Here is a 7,499-nt window from a genome sequence, read left to right as displayed (position 1 = left end):
AGAACTGAGAGGTTAAGTAACTTATCCAATATTATACCAGTAAGTGCCAGAGCCAAACTACAGGTTTAGTGGTATGTCTCTTTGTCCTGGATGGTACCCACTCTGCTAATGTTGTTTTTCCTATGTAGTGGGTGCTGATAGATATTTGTAATTGAAATGATGGAGAAGAAGTGTCATCAAAGCCAAAAAAAGAGTTTCAAGGAGTATGTTAGTCAGTTTCAGCTAAGTTATGCTGCAGTGACAAATAACCCCCAAATCTCAGTTTACAGAAAGGGATAGATATCAGCAGCTGTTCAGTGATGGCTCTGCTGTATATCAGGGATGCAGGCCAAAGAAGCAACTTCCAATTATCTAGAACAATGCTGTTCTCAGGAGAAAGGAAAAGATACTTGGTAGTGTATAGCTCTTCCCAACTCCATGCTCAATGATGTCACATTAGTGACTTGAAATCAGTCATGGTGAGAGTATTTATTCTATGGATATCAGCAAATACTTTTCCCTTTAGAGAGCTGGTTGTTGAACCTTTACCAGCACAGCACTGGAAAAGGATAATGATTAGATTGTGCATTGGTTCTTAAAGCTTCTGCCCAGAAGAGGCACAGGTCATAGATGCGGCACAGGCCACATGTACTCACATTTTATTTGCCAAAGCAAGTCTCATGGCTAAACTGATGTCAATGGGGGCTAGTAAAATAGTTCATCCACAAGGAGGGGCTCTGCTGGAGAAGCAGTGAATATTGAAGAATAAAAACAATCTGCCTTTGTGGAGGAGTCAAAGGTGAGGAATGAGAAAAGCCCCTTGGAGTTGGCATCAAGGGAGCAATTTCAGTTGAAGGAGTGTCTCCAGGGCTCCCATGTACTCTTGCCTTGTGGCAACTCATCCGTAATTTTATTTACCAGACCTGTGTTCAGCCTACTATACAGTTTTACTGAATGGTCCCAATGCTCTTGCTATGTCAGAAATACTGTTTTTCCTGCTTTATACATGGGGAAACTGAGGCTCTGTAGGACCAATTGGCTTGCTTAAAATCACACAGCTAGTGAAATCTCCCGCCACATAGCAGTTTCTTTTCTGGTGGACTGTGCTGCTTTCTACTAATGTTTGCTGTCTCTCTGGTTGGGAGGATATTATATTTCCTGTCCTGTTGAACTTAGGTGAGGGCTTATGGCTTGCTTTAGCAAATGGGACATGAGCAAGTGACATGCATGCCCCTTCAGGACAGAAGCTTTAGAGAGCCTGGTGAGGATTCATGTGTTTTCTTTTCCTACCCTCTGCAGTCATGGAAACCTGTGTTGAGATGGAACCTCTGTCAGCCTACGTCTCTGAGAAACTTCATTGAACAGAGCCCCAGAGTCAGTTCCAATGAGCATATAGTATAGTCAAAGACTTTAATTTGTGGTTTGAAGCTAACTGATATTTTCATAATTGTTTATTACAGCAACCAAACCTGTCCCATCCTATCTATCCCTCATTAGGGTCAGAGTAGAGACTAGACAAAGGCCTCCCACCAAGTGGATCAAGATCTGCTTACTTTGATGAGTAGAGATACAGGCTTTGAGTTCCAGTGGCTCTGCAGACATGGAGTTCCAGTTACCCACACTACTACCAACTCACTACCACCTGGAAGACAGCTCGCCTCCTTCTGTGCCCTTTTAAGGGTTCAAAAATCCACCTGATTTGGTACCCCTTTCCAGTCTTTGTAACATGATTATTGTCCATCTGCCATCCAAACCACAGCAAAATGATGTGGTTTTCTAAGGAACCAACTAAGCCAAATCACCTGAAACAGCCAAGTCTTTCCGCTTTCGTTTTGAGGTCATTGTGGCCAAATGCTCACTTCCATAAAAAGTTGCCAGCCTTCCAGAGAAAGGCTTATGACATTATTATAATATGTTCTTATTAAATGAAAAATTATTCAGTGATACTAGTTAAAGCACAGTAAGGCAGACTATTCAGGACCTCTGTGACAGGTGTAGGGACTCCTGCAATGAGGTTGTACAGTAGGGGAGACAGACGGAGTTCCACGCCAAACACAGCAGAGACCAGTGGGAATTTATAGGGATCAGTGTCAGGGTCAGTGGACAGAAAACTATCAAGAGGAGACAACAGTTAGTGGGATTCTGGCTAAACCCTCCTAACAGGGTTCTTGCTGAAGATGGGCCAGAGTGATCATATCAGATAATGAGGACTGGTGAGTTTTTGATAAGCTGATAGCCAGGTTCTTTAATAAAACTGGATTTTACAGGGAAGTGCACAGGTGGGCCTCATGAGATTCAGAAGCCTGACTAATGTGGCCAAGCAAAGACTCTTTGCCACAACAAGTACACATTCAGTTGGGAAATGTTGCAATTAGGCATGGCCTGTCAGAAAACGCTTGCAGAAGGAACCAGAAGTTCTATTGGAAAATGACAATGCAGAGCAGAGGGCACTGGGTTGGAAGCACTCCTAGAAAAATATTTATTGAGCGCCTACTCTGCCTGGCAGTCAGAGCTCTGTGGTCCCTGTGTCAGGGAATTCAGTCAAAGGCTGGGGACAGGAAAGCAAGTGAGCATAGGGTGCTAAGACATTGCAATAAGTGAGGCCTGTTGGCTAATTCATCATTCATTCATTCATTCCATCTGTTGCTTATTTATTGAGCTCTCCTCTTATGCTAGGGACTAGACAGTTAGTATAAATGAGATGGGGGAATATCTTTGTCCTCATGAAATTTAGATTATAACAGACACGAGAAAAGTCAGCACAAAAAGCCAAGGGAGTATTTAGTAGGGGAAAACAACCCTGGGGTGGGGGTCAGAGTGTGTCATTTATCCCTGAGAAGGGATTAATACTGTAGTCCAAAAGCATAGGGTGTAAACCAAAGAGGGGCAAGAGATGGGGCGAGAAACTAGACTGTCAGGGTCTACATCTTGAAGGACTTTAGGTGCTGGGTTTAGGTGCTTGGATTTAATCTTAAGATATAGGTGCCATTGGAAAGGTTTTGAGTTGAGATGCTTCAGGGAGTGACGATTCTAGTTGCCTTTTGGAACTCCGTCTCTGGGGGAAAATGGAGAGTGGGCTGGATGTTAAGAAATCAGAGCTAAGGAAACAACCCAAATGAGAGACATCGAGGCTACACAAAGGCAGAGAAATGGCAAAGGCTTAGGAGATATTTGGATATTAATTGTACAGGACATGGCTACCATTTGACTATACTTCTAATTAACTGTTTTTATCATGGACAGAAACTCTGTGCTTATGAGACTGGCTGTTTAACATCTCCCTTCCCAAGTAGGCCATAAGTTCCATGAGGACAGGGATTAAGTCTGTATTGCTCACCACATAATCCTGGGGACAGTGCCACACACAATGCCCAGCATATAATAAATGCTTGTGAGTGAATGAACCAATGAGGTGGAAGAGGAGGAGCTAAGGACAATGATAGTGACGATTCTTGGAACTAGTTTAAGGAATATCAACATCTTCAACTAAACATCAAAGAGATTTTTGAAAGATTTCTATCCATCGTAATCCGTCAGACCCTATTTCTGGACATTGGGCTCCCTGATGACATCTCCAATGGGTTCTAAAGCTTTTCAGTGAGTTTTAGTTACTAATGGAGCTTATTATTTCAGGTTATATTTCGTTTTTCCATTTTCTTTCTTCCCTGGGGATCAAACCAAGGACCTCTTGTGTGTCTGACAACTTTTCTACCACTCTTTGCATTTTTGAAGGTCAGTCTCCCTTTAGTTCAAAGTCCAGCAGGCAGGGCTTGTGGCTGGAGAGGAAGTAGGTGTGGTCTGCTCTTTCTGTCCTGCCCTCTGGTGGGCAGGGACTAGAAGGAAATAAAGGGGACTTGTTTCTCTAGGTGTCCTTGGCTGGCCCTTGGTCCACCCCTTCCTCCTCACAGCTTTCGAGGTAACTGTTCTGGACCTGAGTCATCACAGCTGCTGGATCATTGTCTATAGACACAGCATGTATGTGTGTGTGTGTGTGTGTGTGTGTGTGTGTGTGTAGCAGGGTGTGGGTGGGATATCCCCACAGACCAAGCTGAAGAAGGGCGTGGTGCTAAGCAGTCCTCGGTTGGCAAGCCTCCTCTGGTTCTCCCTTCACAGCTCACCTCTGCCCCCAGCAGGCCCAGTCACCCCTATTGCATCTACTCTGCAGCCCCAGCCCTGGGGCCTGTGGACCTGGTGAAATCCATCTTTCTATTTTCTTTGCCCTCTTGCCACTTAGTCACATCCTTGACATTCTCTCCAATGCCCTTTCCTCTGTTTCAGTAGCACCAAGGCAGGTTGACAGGTGAAGTCAGTTGCTCAACAGACAAGGAATGAGAAGCCAGACGCCCTCTGGTGGCTCCTCAAACCCAATGAATAATTCACCTGACTTCTTCCGAGTTATCTAGATGTATAGCAGATACCCCAAACTTTGTGGCATAACACAACCTCTATTTCATCATGCTTGTAGAGTCTGAGTCAGGAATTTAGCTAGGCATAGGGGGGATGGCTGGTCTCTGCTTTCAGTAGGTGGCTTCCAAAATAGCTCCCAGGACTCCTGCCTCCTGGTAGTCATGCCCTTATGAAGTCCCCTCCCACATTGTATTGGTCTGTGTGACCAATAGAATATGGAGGAGGTAATATTATGTGCTATGGTTTGGATATGATTTGAGTGTATCCCCTAAAAGTTCATGTGCCAGAAGCTTGGGACCCTATGTGGAGGTGTTGGAACCTTTAAGAGGTGGGATCTAATGGAAGGTAATTAGGTCACAGGGACATTGCCCTGAGAAGGGTTTAGTGCTGGTCTTGTGGACTGAGTGAGTTCTACCAAGAAGGAGTTGTTATAGAGCATAAGCCTGGACCCTCAATCCCTTTGGTTTCAGGTCTCACCATGTGATCTCTTTCCCACCCTGCTAAGTCCCTCACCAGGAGTCAAACAGATGAGGCTGCCTTATTTGGGACTTTCAGTCTTAAGACTATGAGCTAAATAACCTCTTTTCTTTAAAATGCATCCAGCCTCAAGTATTTTATTAAAACAATAGAAAACTTCTATTATTCTATATGTTGCTTTTGAATCTAGATTATAAAAAATATTGTGGCTTCTGACTCTCTGCCCCTTGGATCACTCACTCTGGGAGAGGCCAGCTGTCACATTTGAGGATGGTCACATGTAGAGAGGCCCATCTGGAGAGGAACTGAGGCGTCTTGCCAATCCATGTGAATGGGCTTGAAATGGATTCTCTGCCCTGAAGAAAACTTGGATGACTATAGTCTTGGCCGACAGCTTGACTAAAACTTTGCAAGAGACCCTGAGTCAGAATCACCCAGATATGTCACTCTTGGATTCCTGTCTGTCAGAAACTGTATGAGTTGATACATGTTTTTGTTGTTGTTGTTGTTTTAAGCAGTTGCATTTAGTGTGTGGGGGGGTGGGTACTGGGGATTGAACTCAGGGGAACTCGAACACTGAGCCACATCCTCGCCCTATTTTGTATTTTATTTAGAGACTCGGTCTCACTGAGTTACTTAGCTCCTTGCTTCTGTTAAGGCTGGCTTCGAAATCGTCCTCCTGTCTCAGTCTCCTGAGCTGCTGGATAACAGGCATGTGCTACGGTACCCAGCTCAGTAGTTGTATTTTAAAGTAATTTATTGTGTAGCAATAGATAAGGATCTACTGCTCCTTGTGGTGTGGGGCTTAGTTGGAAACACTCAGATGGCTGAGGGCTGAAATCACCTGAAGGTTACTTCACACACATGCATGATGCCTGAGCTGGGACTGTCACCTGGTGGGAATACATAACTGGGATTTTTTTTTTTTTTTTCAGTCATGGCAGTTGGGTTCCAAGAGGGAGCTTCCATAAAATGACCTTCCAAAAGACTGAGCTTCAAAGGAGTAGCAAGGTTTCTTTTGAACTAGGCTTGGAAGTAAAACAGAGTAACTTCTGCAGCATGCTTTTGGTCAGGAGTGAGTCACTTAGGCCAGCCCATACCCAAGGGAGGAGAATGTGACTTGTTCTCTTGATGCAGGAATGAGAAGGTCAAGTTGCAGAAGAATAAATGGAATGGAAAATATTTCAGAGCCATCTTTGCACAATACAGCCATACCTGCCCGGCCCTGGGAAGAAAACCCAATGCATTGTTCTCTGCATTGCCTCTCAGGAACAGAGGGACAGATGGCTTCTTTTCATAAGCCCTGCACACTTCTAGAACTGGGAGTAAGGCTCATTCTGCTGAAATGGCTCTTCCTGTCAAGCCCTGAGGAGAGCCAGCAGTGCTTTGGGCTTGGAAAATGGGTACTTCTTGCCTTTTGTTCTCAGTTATTGACTCTGGTACAAATTCTACCTTTCTAGAAAAACAGGGAAGATCCCATTCGGCATCTCACCCCACCAAGCCACCTCACTCTTTCTCTACCAGTCACTGTACTTAGCCCTTCACCTCCAGGAGTCCTGCACCTACCTTCCTAGCTAGGAATTATAAGTCCATTTCACAGAGGGGATCTAGAGGACCAAGGTCCATAGCTGCCAGGTGGTGGAGGAGGGAATCGATGCTAGTTCTGACCTCTTTTTCAACCTTCTAGGTTTTCTGGGATTTCAGAAAGCCTGCAAGTATAGGAGCTTCAGCCCTGGTTTCCTCAGGTCATTCCAAGGGTGAGGCCAGAGTGAGCAGTGTGAGAGGGGAGGAGGGAGCTACTTACCGGAGGTAGGACCTTAAACCCTGTCTGGCAGTCATTGAGAATACAAATATCAATAAATGCTAGAGAGAGGATGTGAAGAATAAGAAACACTATTACACTGTTGGTGGGATCATAAATTAGTACAACACTATAGAAATCGGTACAGAGACTCCTCAAAAAACTAGGCATGGAACCACCATATGACCCAGCTATGCCATTCCTTTAGATATTTATCCTAAAGAATTAAAGTTATCATACCATAGGATACATGCACATCCATGATTATAGCAGCATAATTCACAATAGCCAAATTATGGAACCAACCTAGGAGTCCACCAGTGGAGGAATGGATAAAGAAAATGTGGTATAATTGCTGATGGGACTGCAAAGGGGTGCAACCACTCTGGAAAACAGTATGGAGATACCTCAGAAAACTTGCAATGGATCCACCATTTGACCCAGCTATCCCACTCCTTGGTTTATACCCAAAGGACTTAAAATCAGCATGCACAGTGATGCAGCCACATGGATGTTTATAGCAGTTCAATTCACAATAGCTAAACTATGAAACCAACCTAGATACCCTTCAACAGATGAAGGGATAAAGAAAATGTGGTACATATACACAGTGGAATATTACTCAGCCTTAAATAAAATAAAATTATGGCATTTGCAGGTAAATGGATGGAACTAGAGAATATTATGCTAAGTGAAATAAGCCAATCCCCAAAACCCAAAAGCTGAATGTTTTCTCTGATAAGCAATGCTGATCCATAGTGGGGTGGAGGGATAGGGGAAGAATGAAGGAACTTTGGTTTGCGTAGATGGGAATGAGGGGAGGGGTGGGGTTGGG

General features: G+C 44.3%; 1 long non-coding RNA gene across 2 annotated transcripts in view; it reads left to right on the top strand.

Moving 5' to 3' along the window:
- The first annotated feature begins 3,775 nt into the window (after window positions 1-3,775).
- The window catches only part of LOC107141984, a 4,825-nt gene continuing 1,101 nt past the window's right edge, over window positions 3,776-7,499 (top strand). Inside the window, exons 1-2 of one of the 2 annotated variants that reach the window (XR_007352119.1) lie at window positions 3,776-3,954; window positions 4,857-5,336. This is a non-coding gene — a long non-coding RNA (uncharacterized LOC107141984). The remainder of the gene's footprint in view (window positions 3,955-4,856; window positions 5,337-7,499) is intronic. The other variant, XR_007352120.1, reaches the window with a different exon arrangement.

Source organism: Marmota marmota, unplaced genomic scaffold (assembly GCF_001458135.2).
Source record: "Marmota marmota marmota unplaced genomic scaffold, marMar, whole genome shotgun sequence".
Lineage (NCBI taxonomy): Eukaryota > Metazoa > Chordata > Mammalia > Rodentia > Sciuridae > Marmota > Marmota marmota.
The sequence above is the reverse complement of the archived record's forward strand: the minus strand, read 5'-3'. Positions and strand labels throughout refer to the sequence as shown.